A 15919-nucleotide genomic window follows, 5' to 3' on the forward strand; every position below is an offset into this window, starting at 1 on the left:
TCCTTGACTTTGTTAATACAATGTATTACATTCACTGTCTTTCGCAGAACTCTTTAAGGGTTATGTCTGAATCTGAGACCATCTGGAAGCAAATGAGGCTGGCATTCGGGTCATAACTGAAGACCTTGTTCATCAGTTAAAACTAAAATTCCAGTCATAACCCAAGTGGTTCATATGTCAGGCCAGTTATAACTCTAGGGCCCACTGTATAGCCAAAATCCCTCATAAAATCTAACATACATTCATGACATAAATACTCATCAAAGTAGAAATAGAGGGGGATATCCTATAATTGATAAAGTATGTATTAAAAACTTTACAAGTAGCATCATATTTAGTAGTGAAAAAGTAGAAGCTTTCTTATTAAGATTTGGAACAAGTCAAGATTGTGCCAGTTCACAAGTTCTTTTTAACTTCATATTCCTACTTACTTCAATAGGACAAGGAAATTTTAAAAATATGCAAATTGAGAAGGAATAATTAAAGCTCTTTTTGTTCACAAAGGTCACTATTGTGCAGAAAATCTGAAAGCATCATCAACAACAATGAAAATAAATAAATAAAACTCTTGGAACAAACATGTAATGATAGTGGAGTTGTAAAAAATGCACCTCACTGGTTCAAGATTTTGATACTGGGAGGGAGCTGTAAGTGTTTGAGGAAAGGGAGGTAAATAGGACATTTCTGTACCTTCTGTTTAGTTTAGCTGTGAATCTAAATTATTTCTAACTATTAAGACATCACAAAAGAGGGAAATGTGGTAAGGGATATTAAATGGGATTTTACAATGATAATAAGCTTAATCTTAAATTCTATAAAGTTATATACAGTGTCAAGGAAGTATCTGGCAGGGATGAATTCCCTCTGGAAATTCAGGAAAACCATTCACTAAGGAGATAAATTTTGCAATAAGTCTCCAAGGATGAGACTTTGTCACTTAGTAAAGACTTTACAGGGTTTTCAAAGTACAAAACAATGAAAGAACACTTTGTGTAAGAGACCACAGTGATGTAGCTTTAAGAGTTTTGGTGCTCTGAAGAAAGGTGTTCCTTAGGCCAAGAATCACAGTGCCAAGAGTTCATAATATTTCAACAGGTCCACAAAATGTCTTAACTTTATTTGAAACTTAGAAAGACTTAAAAGAGTTTTTAGGTCTATGAAGAATGTCTTAACACATGATATTAACATAATTTATCACGACGTAATAGTAAAATATTTTTGACTGTTTTTCCAGTCCTCATTTTATTTATTCTATTTTTAATCCTTAACATCACTGCCTAAAAAACAGGGAGGCCGTTAAGGATTTAAATTATATGAATATATGAGCAATTTTCTTGATTTAAAGTAACTTGTGTGCAATTTATTAATCAGTAAACACTGACATACTAAATGTACATGAGCTAAGAGAAGAAACTAAATCACTTTATGTAATTTAATCTTTCAATTTACTCATTAGTGTGAAGAATGCTGATATTATCCCAAGTATATGTAATTCCCTTCTCTCATGAATGCAAGGATTATATATGTTATGTTAATGATGGTGGCTTTAAACTGTGGTCCAAAAATATTTATACTTCCAGTATGTATATAACTGAAGAGATGACATTTGCCATATTATTTATTTCTGAGCTACCTCATATAAAGCAGTGTGCACTATTTTAAAATATCTTTTATTGCTTCTATCAGACTTTCCATCTCTTTGCATCCTTACCTCTCAATAGCAAAACCAACACATCACATAGAATGAATAGATAAAATTAATACGGAAAATTTTATGAGTCCCTTCATTTTCTCTGAAGCACACACACACTCCTCTGAGCAATAGGGTTACTGAGATTCTTTGTGCCCTAAGACATTGTCTCCGATTGAAATGAAAATATTACTCTAAGAGAAAATATCCATCCATGCTCACATTCTGTAGTTCTGATGTCAGATGAGTGTTTCCCGGTTCATAGACAACACCTTGGTGCTGTGTTCTCATATGGTAGAAGGCGCATATGTGCTCCTTCAGGTCTCTAAGGACCCTAATTTCATTCAAGAAGGCTCCATCCTTATAACCCAATGGTTTCCAGAGATCCTAACACTTAATATCAACACACTGAGGGTTGTCAGTGCTGTGGTTTAATTGTGAAGTACTTCCAAAGACTCATGTTTTGAGGGCTTGATCCCTAATGCAGCAGTGTCCAGAGATAGGATCTAAAGAAGATAATGAAGGCCTTTACTTCATCAGAGGATTAAAACACTGATGACATCATAATTTGATATCCTTATTAAGAAGAGATGGGAAGAGAAGTGGAACCTTGTTGAAGGGAGTGGGTCCCGAGGCTGGGACTTTGAGAATGGAATCTTTTAGCCTGTCCTTTCCTCTTGGATCCCTGCCACCCATACCCTCTTGAAGGGACAGCCTTTCTCTGCCACACCCCTCCAGTGGGATGTTCTGCCTCACCACAGACCAAAAAAAAAAAAAAAAAAAAAAAAAAAAAAAAAAAAAGCAATGGAGCTAGCTGATCACAGACTTTAAAGCTCTCAAACTGTGAGACAAACTATTTTTTCCTCTAAATTGTTTTTCTTAGGTATTTATTTTACACAGACCAAGGACAGAAAGGTAACATGGTCAATATATGAATTTTGAGTGAATACAAACATCCACACTACAGCATTACATACATGTTCAAGTTCAATGAATGTATGTACATATATGTTGCATGCCTATTTATCATGTATAATGCGAACAACCAAGATTTACTCATACAATCACCACCTGGAATATGATTCGCCTTCTAATGAACATCTGTTATTAAGTTGGAAGAAGTAAGCAGAAAAAAGAAAGTCTGTTGGAGCTAGCAGAGGCTTGTGTTTTGCCCACACCGCTATAGATTCTCCACTGTGTTTGGTAGTCGCTCTTTTCACCGCTCATTAACACTAGAGTCCAAAGGAAGGCAGATTGTTTCCAAGACTTACAGAACCTCATTATCTTCTAATCGTTTGCACCCTTTCCTTTCTTGGTACAACTCAAAAGAGCATTTCTCTGGGTAACTGTTGGGTAAAGAGCTTCCGTATCTCAGAGTGCAATTTCAAAGCTTGGCTATCATGGTTACGTAGGTTAACCCTACCTTGAGTGCAGGGACAAGAGGGGCAATTCGGATGCTACGTCAAGTCTCATTTATGCTAGCAGAAAAGAAATGCCACTGGTTCTTCATATTTCCCCACATTTCTCCTACTTTCTAAACAACTGTGTGTTATTAAGCACTGCTCCAATTCTGTGATCACTTCACTTTATTTTTCATTCACAGAATTACAGTCATTTATACAAATATTAATATCACTAATGAATAAATAATGAGTTCACATTTATCTAGGGTCAAAACTAAGTTTCTGGAATATTTTTAACACTTGTCTACCATTTATTATGTGGTTATTCTCTTTTTACATCTTTTTGGTCCATCGCAGACAGAAAAATGAAGAATGAAAGAGAGTTAGTGTTTTCAGTCTCTTGACAAGGTGAGGGCAGGAGAAGAGGAAACGAATGACCAAATAACCTCGTTCCCATTTTCTTACCTAGAATTCTCAAGCTAGCTTGACGACTGGATTGTGCATGACTATTGCTGGTACAGTAAGTCCCAGCCGTAGCACTACCCTCACACCAGCATCCCTTGGCTCTACCGTGAAAAAGCTAAAAAACTTACTGAATCATGAGCTCCAGTGGATGAGTCTGAGCTTCTTTGTCTTTTGAAAGGGAGGGTTAAGGAATTTTATTTTAATTATTTTTAAACTGTTATTAATTGATTACTACTTGATTAATTGATTAAATACTAATTTTATTAGTATATATTGTAGTGACTTAATAATGCACAGATTGCACCTGAATCTTTTCTTTTTAAACAGACATCTCAGATGTCCCAGGTGATTCTTTACTCAGGGAAATTTGGGCAGCTACTCTAATGCAAAGGAGGGGAGGGCAACTAAAACATATCACTTATGATAGGCACCTTTTTGATTAATTGATTAAATACTAATTTTATTAGTATATATTGTAGTGACTTAATAATGCACAGATTGCACCTGAATCTTTTCTTTTTAAACAGACATCTCAGATGTCCCAGGTGATTCTTTACTCAGGGAAATTTGGGCAGCTACTCTAATGCAAAGGAGGGGAGGGCAACTAAAACATATCACTTATGATAGGCACCTTTTTTTAGTATCCAGGTATACTGCTGAAACAATTTCCTGAACAGTGTAGGCGGATATATGTGGGAGTCTTCTCTGATGCCCAAGCTTGGACAGTGCCTGGGAGGAGTGTTGGACTATATCTATTATGTTCTGAGAAGAGCTCCTTAGGCAATGTGAGGTCAGGCTGTGTCAGAATTGAGCAAAAGACACAGGAAAGGAATATGAAATTGTGTTATTATATTTACTGCTTCACCTATAGCAAGCATTTTGGGAAACTTAGAGAACTTTCTTGAAGGGTGAAATACTGCAAACTCCCTTGTCTTTGACAAATCTGGAACTTCTCTCATGGGACACTAAATTGTGCTGGTTTCATGTAGCCAGAAAGAAGCTTTATGAGAAGTAAACCTGGATAAACATCAGAATCTCCATACGTTTACTAGAAAAATTTGGCACTATCACCATTATTAGCACATGATGTTCCAGAAAGTTATTGCCAAAGAAAGTGAGATGAACTGCAGAGTGAGCCCTTGGGATGCTGTGCAACAGCCAACTGCCAAAGGGTGGTCTCTGGAAGCTTCCGATGTGTTGGGCCTCTGAGCCCTTGGCAGGAACCTCTGTAGAGCAGAACTACAGTTGGAAGAGGCCCCAGCATAATAACACCATAGGTTTGGTACTATGTGTTTAGTATATCTAGTACTTTCCATATATATCTCAAGTAATTCAGTACATCCTTGTGAAAATTCAAAATGTAAGATAAACCTTATATACTATATATTCCTACCATTCACGCATGCACCATTCTTCTTTTACTCAATATTTCTAGAACTTGTAAAACTTGCTAGACCATTTTCTGTCTACTGAGGATAGGGGGACATGAATTAATTAAATACTTGCATTTTGTTTAACCAAAGCTTTGTTTCAACCTTTCAAACAAGTACAGGAAAAATATTATAAGTGTGGACTAGATATTCTGATGTATATAAGGAAAAAGGCATTAATCATGGATATGAGAAATGATTAGAAACAGAAGTTTTAGGAGCAATAACTGAAGGGGCTTGTCAAATAATTATATAAAACTCAGCTGCAGAGATAGAAGGTATGATCAGGAAGTGGGATTCTTGATTCTGAGATCGAGATATTAGTTTACTGTGATGATAAAGGATACAGTCACACTTGAGGGAGGTAGAATGAAGAGATAAAAGATTTAAAAATAAAGATATCAAGTCCAAGATATAATATCCACGTGACTACTAAATATACTTCATTAATTAAGCAATTTGAATTAGTCTGAAGGTTTTCTGGAACACTTGTTGACAACTGTTAACCAGCTCTCCCACATCTCAGTTCCTAGTGATAGATTCAGAAATGATCATATAACTAGAAACTACAAGCAACGGTGTAGAAAGTCTTATGAGGTCAGTTAATATATATGTTAGAAATGTACAGATGTCTATCTCTTAAAGATTTTACAGGCTATCTAAAGGAAGATCTGAAATTCTCACCACTTTCAGACAGCCTTGTTCCAATTAAACATATTATCAAGCATGAGAAGAAACTTCTAGGATACCAGCATTGCTAAGACATTAAATCATAGCTGCTTAACAAAGTAGCTAATTGCCAACTTGTCTGGGGGAAGTCTTAAATGAATGAAGTATCTGGAACGATACTTCCATAGCACCCTGATTGATCCACTAATACATGGTAAAAAGGAAGCTCCGGGGACTAGCCAAAGAGTCCTAGTGAGAGAATTGCTTGTTTGCAAAATGGAGATAATATTGTAATAGGAATAATGTTCTAGTAAGAAGCTCAAATGGAATAGAACACATCAGGGGACTGGGGATTTAGTTCAGTGGTGCCTGTGCCTGCCTCACAAGCCTAAGGTCCTAAGTTTGATCCTCCATACAATAATGATTAATAATAATAATAAATAAAATAGAACACATCAAATATCTGGTGCACATTCAGTGGTCTGTAAATATCAATTATCTTCCTCTGCTGTTCTTAAATATGTTTAAGGAGTATCGATATTCTAAAATGATTGTAACACAGAAGTACATAAATGTGACTCTGAAATCTACAGATCAGAAAATTTATATATTTCTGTCAATGTGCACTTTTTGTTTAACCATTTATTTGACTCAGGCTTTGAAATAAGTAGATATGGTAATGTTTTGAATTCCTTGTGAAAACTTTTCAAGATATTTTCAACAATATATTGAATAGAAATAGTTCTGCATAAATGTAAAATATTGTGTAATTCTATTCACGGAATGGTCTAAAATATAAGAAAGTAAACTATGATGGAAAAATATCAGAACAGAAAATTATTTGGGGATGGCATAAAGAATGAATGGAAAAGAACTTCAGTGAGTTTTCTGGATGGAGATACTGAGGCTAATGTTCTTTAACTTTACAGGGGATTGAGTTACAAAATTCATTGATGTACATTTGATATTTGTGGATTTTATTGTATAAAAACTCAAAGGAAAACTGGAAACATTGATTTGTAGTTAGTGATATACATGTAGAAGTATTTAGAAGACAAGTAATGCTGGTATTTACTTTGAAATGGATCCAAGAAATGGATCAATAAGTGTACAGAAGTGCATGTACTTATTATAATAAAAGTTTATTGGTGAAATCTATATATTGGCTATTTAAATAACAACTATAATAATTCAAATTTTCCATATACTTGAACGATTTCATAGCAATGTATTAGAAAAAGATTTTTCTCTTACTTGTCTTTTGCTGGTTTATAACTACCTCTTAATACAAATGCTGAAATTCTTTCTAGCCCTTACTGATAAACATTTAGAGTTGACTATATGTAAGGTGAAAAAATACATTTTATCAACACAGAAACGTGCTCAGCTCTTAAGAAGTGCATGCGAGGAAACATCAAATATGGCAGGACTTTCTGTCTTTACTCCATAGTTGTAAGCCTGTCAGCTCCACAGCCCAGGCACTCAGCAAACTGTAATTCCCACAGCTCTCAGCTGAGGGCACAGAGATCTATACAGCTAACCTCACATAAATATCACAGAAACCTGCCAGAGAAAAAGGAAACTAAAAGCAACTAAAATGACAGATATTTTAGTTCTTCAAGTGATCAATTTCCAAGGCTACTTAATTTTTTTAAAAATATGGACAAATTCTTTCTATAACAGTATTTGGAATAAGTTTCAAATACAGTATCTAACACATCCATTGTGATAATCTCAGTTGCAAAAAGGTATTTTGAATACAGCCACTCAAGCTGGCTCTAATTAATTAATTTTTTGATTGACATAATATTTGTACATATTTATAAAGTATAATGTGATGTTTTGATTTTTGTATTCACTGGATAATAATCAACTCAAAAAGAAATCATGAATGACATCAGGAGGAATTCATCACACCTTCCTCCATGAAGCATTATGTTCACTCTAACCTTTCTTAATATTTTTCTTTATCGCCCCTAATGTTTTCTGGAATGCTGTCAGACTCAACTTTGGAACCTCTTTCTTTTTTTATCCATATTTTAAGGGAATCACACATAATTTTATAACATCTTAAATGTCATCTATGTGCCAATGACTAAAATAATTTTTCCACTCCCCTGATTTTCAGACATGTGTACTGAGCTGTCTACTTAGTATGTCTAATTGCATATGTTATAGGGTTCTTAAATCTAATATGTTGAAATCTGAGCTCCTCATCTTTCTTCCAAAATCTACTTCTGTTTAGGTCTTTTCTCCACTTATAGTCACAGAAATTCCAAACTTACAAATGCTCAGACACAACTCCTTATTTTTGCACATCTTCAACCTAATCTATCAATCAATCCTTACAACTCTATCCTGTAAACATATCTAGAGTTCAAAAACTTCTTGCATTCCACATTGCTAATACCTCAATCTAAACTACCGTTATTTCCCCTGTGAACTATTCCACCCTATTAAACTGTGCTCCCTGTTTCTGCCTTGCCTGCTTCCTCGTGTGTACAACCTAAGCGCCAGAATGAACTTGTTAAAATATGAGTCGAACTATGGCTCTCTGCTGCTCAGAATACGGCAGTGCAAGTCAAATTTTTAACATCACTGAAAGAGTTTACACGATCAAGTTAGCTTTTTATTCCCACCTAATCCCCTATGACCCTTCCCCTCACTCACTCCATTCCACCTCTACTGGACATTTTGTTCTTGTTAAACACGTAAGTTAGGCTCATTCCTTGCACCTTAGCCATTTCTCCTGCCTGGCCCTCCACGTTCATAGGCTTGCTTTCTCTCCTTCAGCTCATTGTTCAAATATCAATTGCAGCAGAAATTTTTTTTCTGAGTATACTACCGAAGATTGCACATATCTTCCTTCTCCCTCAACACTCCCTGCCTGGTTTTTAAGTTAATTTTCTGTGTGGCATTCATCAGCATCTAACATACTGTGCATGCTTGTATTGTGTATGTATTTTCTGCCACATTAGAAAATGGGATTCATGAAGTCAGAATTGTTTGTCTTTTAATCACTGCTGCTCCCTAGACACTATAATACAAAGTATACATTTTAAATGAATGCACTGTGAACTTCACTTTACAAACACTTGCTTGTAATCCCAGCTGCTATGGAGGGTAAGACAGGAGGTCTGCAAGCTTGAGACCAGCCTGGGGAATTTAGTGAGATCTTGTCTCAAAATAAAACATTCGGGGAAATATCGGGGATCAAACTGGGGATGTTGCACTTGCCAGGCAGGTGTGTTGCCACTGAGTGAAAGTCCGGTCCCCAAAACATTTTTTAATACAAGAGTTGGAGATGCAGCTCAGTGCAAGGCCCTGGGTTGAGCATCCAGTACCACCACACATACAGACAAAAAAAAATCTCTTTCTATTTCTACTTCAATCTACTGCACAACTTACTTCAGTCTTACCTATTCTGAATGACAAAAGTAAATTCAAGGATAAAAGCATATTCACACACATATGTTCATGTTTTTTTATCATTTTTGTTGATACCACTGGTGGCAATTTATCTTGTTCCTGTATGAGAGGAAATATCTAGCTTCTATTTCACTTGATTCTTATTTCAAATGAGAAGATGCAACTGTGAATTCCCCATGTAATTGACTTTGTCACTGTCTCGAACTGATTTAGCCCAATGAAATAGTCAAGATTTTCAATAAATATCAATAGCTTCGAGTGGGTGAAGTTAGTTCACAGCAATATGCCTCTCTTCTACAGCACTGCTACCAGATGGTGTTAGGCAATGAAAGCAAGTCTTGTGCAAAATAATCACACTGAATACTGGGAATAACAACAATATAATGACTTATTAGCAATAGGCACAGTGCCAAAGCCTGTTTATAGTTCAAAAAATGGTCTTGTTTTATTGCTCTCTGATGTGCCAACTAGCACTTTTTATAAAGGCTAGTGTAAAAGTGGGCACCTACATATCCTTAGGCTAGTTGAACAAGCCTTTCAGAGGGATATACGTGTCCTCTGAGAAGGTGAATTATATAGTGTCCACAACTTGCTGACCTCACAAGCTGAACTAGCAACACAATTAGAACTGTTGTACCTTCTGGATTTTGTACAATATTCATTCCAGGGCAATAGGTCTCTTTAACTCCTAAAAGATCATGTCTCCTGTCTTAAAATATCACTAATTTTTTAAGTCAAAAGTAAGTAGTTGTACTCTGTCAGTAATACAGATTATGGCTAACTTTTGCCATAGATTTACACATCATGCTACTTAAGTAGAATATTCTAAATAAATCAGTGCAAGTCCAGTGAGGGCAGACTTATTCTCAGGTTAAATGTAAGCATCCAAATTATGTCTTATAAATGTTTAATTGCCATAACTTTATACCAGACCCCCAGAAATATATTAGTTTATGAAATAAATATTGAAGAAGAGAAAAATGTAAAAAAAAATGAATAAGTAGCCTTCCACTCTCCTTTGACTTTCACCTGTCTACTTCACAAACTTGTCTCATCCCAATGGCCCTTTCCAACACTTGAGGCTGTGCCTTCTGTGAACAGTATAATATATAGGGTTGAGTACAGAGAGTTTTGGCTTAGAATCACTTCAGTTTCCTTACTGATTATACATGAAAGATGATGATAGTGTGTACTTCATTGTAGTACTCAGAACATGTGAGGAAAAGCAACTAGAATGCTTTTTGACAATGTTAACATCAACTAAACATTTTTATGTGCAAAAAAATACCAATAATTAATTCATATACATTATTTCATTTTTAACATATGCGTTATTATTTCCATTACACACATAGAAAACTGAAGCTTATACTTTTATTTTTTGGAGGATTTGAGAGGTAGCTCATTATTAGAGCACTCCCCTAGTGTATCTGAAGCCATATGTTCAGTTCCCTGAAATGCAAAAAAAAGTATTATCTTTCCAAGTATTTCACAATTAGTAAATAGAAGAGCTAGAATTTTAGCCAACATAGAATAACTAATAAATGTTACTAATAAATGTTGAACAGTTAGTAAATTCCACTTAACACATTTCCATGATATTGTTATTCAATGCCTTCTATATTTCTTAGAAATTTGATTTGCTTTTCTAATATTTTCTGTGATAATCAATAGCTGCATTTTATATCAGTAATCCTGTGAAACTATTGTTTTCTCACCTTTTGTTCCATTTATAACAGCTGATCACCAAAAACATCTGTCTCATTCTCAAAAGTCATCATTTTTCTGCACGACATCCCTCTTTAAGAACTACCCAGGTAATGGGGTAATGTGTGCACTTAGGTGCAAGGAATACATTAAAGCACTTCAGTTTCATTAGTCTTCAGATTTATAGAGATTTCTTCCGTATATCTAGATGAGTGACTAGTTCTTCAAGTCACTAAATAGAAATCCAAGAAAACACTCAGATTACGTCACAGAGAATTTGAGCCCAAAAGCAGGAAAGACATTTTTCTGAGGAAAGTTGCTATTGGTCAAAAGTATGGAATTTTCTTCAGAAATGGCAGAGGCAAAGGTATGCAGGAAATTTTTATAAAAGATGAATGTCCTAACTTGAACAAGCCTGAAAAGTTATGAACTTCAACTTCATAATGCTTTGATTTAAAATTTTCTTCCAGCTCAAAGATTTGATGGTCTCATTACTTAAAGAATTTATAATTTCCTTTGTCATCTCCAAATTTTAAGAAAGCTTATATATTTAAATTAAGTAGAATATTTCCCAGGGTTCATGGCCATATAATAACTTTTTATCTGGGAGGATAAATATCCATGTAGTTTATTTATAAAACTGATCTTTTATAAATCAGAACTTCTTATATTTTTTTATTTTCATGAGGCTAGAGAACTGGCTTATATCTATCTTATTATTACCCCTAAGAGTTATTGTTCAACTCTCAGCAAACTAAGTGAGTGGCTTTCAATTTTGTACTTCTACATCAGCCATCAAACCATTAAACTATCCATTCAAACTGCATTTGTTAGGCATCTACTACTTGTCTGGCACATGTTAGGAATGATAATATAAATTAAGCTGGGAATTATATGTAATAGTTTAACAAAAGACTTTGTAATAACTGTACTTGTGATTTGGTGTAAATTAACTAGCTGGCTTTTTAAAAAGATATACTTTTTACTTTCTATTGGAAGCTTTGCTTGCTTATGTTTCCATCTACAAAGCTTATTTTCCTTTACTGCAATTTCAGACTGGTATGGTATAATCCCAGAATGGAAGTAGGAATTCCTACTGCAATGCATATAATTTTTTTTTTAGCATCTACATGTCTAGGCATTTTCTACTACCCAAAAATATTGCATAGAAATCTCCCTTCTAAAAATAAAATATATTGGATTTCATTGACCCGAAATATTACAGGTGACACAAGGACAGCACATGACAGATATTCTGTTTTCCAGAAGAGAAATTTCTAATCCTTCAGCCTAGAAAACTTAGACTAAAAATTTAGAAGCACAGAACACAGTATCAAAGACATTTTAGGAGATCGGCTCTGCTACCATCAGGGAAGGAAAAAAGTTCCTCCGAAGTCCAAGATTAATTGGCTTTCTTTAGATTGTATGGGTTGTACACAGTTAAGAAGAATTTGATCCTGTATCTTCAGGCTCCTGACACAGTTTTTTTTTTTTTTAGTTTTTTTGTTTTGTTTTGTTTTTTTCATATACCTCCCTCCCACTGCTACCACCACGGCAATCCCACAGGTTGCCGGAGAGACAGACTTCACATAGCTTTAGCAAATGTGAGATACATGAATCACCGGTAGTAGCTAAGCCATGTCAGTAATGCCATTCTAATCCTTGACTCTGTAATGAAGTACAGACACATCTTCTGCCTTTCACTGTTCTTAAATTCCAATCACTTATTAGCAACTATTTAAAACATCTTTATGTGACTCCTCCACAAAATGACAGATTTAAAATACATTTTGCTGATAAAAACAATTGTGAAGTTCAGCATTTAAAAGTAATTCCTGGGTGTTGGGAGATAAAGCACATGGAGTGACTTCCAAATTGCATGAAGTTCTTTAAGTATCTCTGAAACTTCTTACTATTGATGTTTTATTTGTAATCTTAGAAAAAATTTATTTCTTCCTGCCACACAGCTCGTTGTTGTTAGGCGCTGGCAAAGACATGCAAACTGTATAAACATCCACTTCCCCAGTGAAATGTATGGGAGGTGTGTAATTATAAAACATCTGGGTATCCCTCGATTTTCTTCAAGGGGGTCACTAATGATGATAACAATGTCTGAGATAACTTTGTAAATAGTAATAAATTATACATAAACTCTTCCAAAACCCAAAACAACAAAAGATATGTGTTTATAATTTTAATGAAATTATTTAGTATTAGATAGAATACTTGGGTCCTTTTTTTTTACATTTTTAACTTTATTATTTTCCATTGTATTTGTTTTTTAGATGTAAGTTATTTTTCTGTTTTGTTTTACTTTCCAATAAATATTTCTCATTGGGTTTTAAAATTGTAAGCTATGAAACATTTTAATTTGTCCTTATTTTTATAAAACACCTTAAGTCTTTGTTGTTCATTTTAATTTTCTTCAATGAAGTCATATTCTTGTAGAAGTTGTCTGAACATTACTTCAACTTTGACATACTTCTTCCTTTTATCATAGTTTTTGATGTATTCATAATATTTGACTAATATTACTTAAAACTCTGCTTTGACCCTTTTCTTGATGAGTTCAAACAAATATGTGATTATTCTATTTTTACAAGTATATTTTATACTGTTCAGAATAAAGTGAAATTATGTGTTAAAAGTGTTGAACTTTCACTTCACTTTGATAGTCAAAATTCTTCCCGTGACATCATGATGCATTTGAACAAATAAAGGTAAAAAATAACCTTTAATCCCCAATAAAACCTGCCACAATTCATCAGTGAATGGAACAGTCAAGGCATCTGTGATTTAATTGTTGTTTGGATTTTATATCATCGATTTTTTTTTGAAATTTCAAAACTGTTTGCAATCTATTTCCCTATGTAGTAAATGTTGACAGTGACCCTGGCCCTACCTCCTCACAAAATTTGTAAATACACTTTATTTTTTTTCTCTTATTGAGTTTATTGGTACTTTTAGGTATATAGTACAGTTACATTCATTGTTGGGATCTTGTACCTTTACATGACAGGTCTTGGTTCTCATTTTTTCCCCTTGTCCCTGCCCTCTCTTCACCCCCACCTCCCCTCCTCATTTACAAACACTGTTTTCCTTTTTTTCCTATTTTTTTCTTTTCCCTTATTATCTTTCCCCTACTCTTCCCACTTTCCCTATACCTTTAGCCCTTTTCTTCCTATTTCACATTGTCAATTATATCATTAGGATCTTATGTACTATTACAGTTTTTCACACCAGGGAAACTATTCGGTATTTACATGTGTGACTTATTTATTTCACTTAGGAGTATATCTTCAATATGTATCCATTTTCCTATGAATGAATCTAATTTATCATTCTTTATGGCTGAGTAGTATTCCATTTTATAGAAAAACCACATCTTCTTTATCCAGTTTCCAATTGATGGGCAAATGGGCTGTTTCCAATCCAACATAACAAATGTTGGCAGGATTGTGGGGAAAAAGGAACTCTTCTCCATTGTTTCCAAAAAAATTAAAAGAATCATATCACAGTGATATATTCGCACCTATGTTTATAGTGTCACAGTTTGTAATAGCTAAAACTTGTAAATACATTTTATTCAGCACCTCTTACATGCTTAATATATTCGAGTATATTCACCCAAATAAATGTTCATAAAATGTAAATTCTCTTAGCGCTAAGCAAAAGAGCAAAGATAAGTTCAGAAAAGTTAGTCTTACTAATATATATATGGTGGTATTGAGATTGGCATGTCCTGATTCAATGTTTAGTGAATTCAGGGGAAAATGAACACAAGTGTTTTTCATGTCTATTCTTCTAAACTATTACCAAGAAATAAATCTCATTAATATTTATAAGATTTTTCCAAAAGTATTCTTTATATACTGAAATACATTGGCCCACATTTGAATATCAGTAAGAATCCCTTATGCCATACCTTATGCATAATTTCAAACAGTCTAATTTGGCCATGCATTCTCTTGATTATTTCCCTTGCTGGAAAGAATCTTTCTAGTTTGATGTAGCCCCATATGTTTATTGTTGGCTTTGTTGCCTGTGCTTTTATTGCCACAGACATGAAATAATCGCCAAAACCACTATGAAATTATTACCAAAATCCATGTCACAGAATTTTCCCCCTTTGTTTTCTTCTAGGAGTTTTACATTGAAGTCTCTAAGCTACTTTGCATTTATTTTTGTGGATATTGTAAATAAGAGTCCAATTGCATTTTTTCCCTGTGCACATCCAGTAATATTGCCATCCCCATTGAAAATTAGTTGACTATATATGAGTGGGTTTATGTGTACGCCTCTTACCCTGTTTCACTGCTCTATACAGCTATCTCTGTATCAGTGTCCTACTACTTTGATTATGCTACATTTCTGAAATATTTTGAAATCTGTAAGTGTAATGTCTCCAGCTTTATTTTACCTTCCCAAGATATTTTTTCATGAAATAGAGTGAAAAGGCAATCTGTAGAATGGGAGAAAATATTTGAAAAACATGTATGTTATAGGAGGTTAATCTCCAAAATATCAAAAGAATTCCTAAGACTCAATAGCAAAAATCCAAGAACCTGATTAAAATTGGCCTAAAGATATAGACATTGTTTTTCCAAAGCACACATACAAATGACTATCATTCATTATTATGGAAATTCAGAGGAAAACCATAATGAAATATCACCTGACACAATCAGGATGACTATTAATTTTTTTAAAAGATAAGTTTTGGCAAGAGGGATAAGAAATTAGAATCCTTGGACCCTGTTGGTGAGAGGACAAAATGGTGCAGCCACTATGGGAAGCAACATGGAGGCTTTGCAGAAAATAAAAAACAAGCAAAGCTCTCATAGCCTTCATTTATCCAAAGTAACTTAAATCAAGATTTCAGAGAGATACTCGCATACGTTGCAACAATATCTGTCATATCTAATATGAAGACATAAATATTCATGGGTAGATGAATAAAGAAAATGAGGCATGTATATATAATGAAATATGGTTGAGCTTCAAAAGGAAGTCCTGTAACTTGAGACAACATGGATGAATTTAGAGGACATTAAGGCAAGTGAAATAAGGTAGTCACAGAGGAAAAATTATTGGCTGTTTCTCCTGATATGAGCTAGCCAAAGGTA

Source organism: Fukomys damarensis, unplaced genomic scaffold (assembly GCF_012274545.1).
Source record: "Fukomys damarensis isolate Sample0158 unplaced genomic scaffold, DMR_v1.0_HiC HiC_scaffold_30, whole genome shotgun sequence".
Classification (NCBI taxonomy): domain Eukaryota; kingdom Metazoa; phylum Chordata; class Mammalia; order Rodentia; family Bathyergidae; genus Fukomys; species Fukomys damarensis.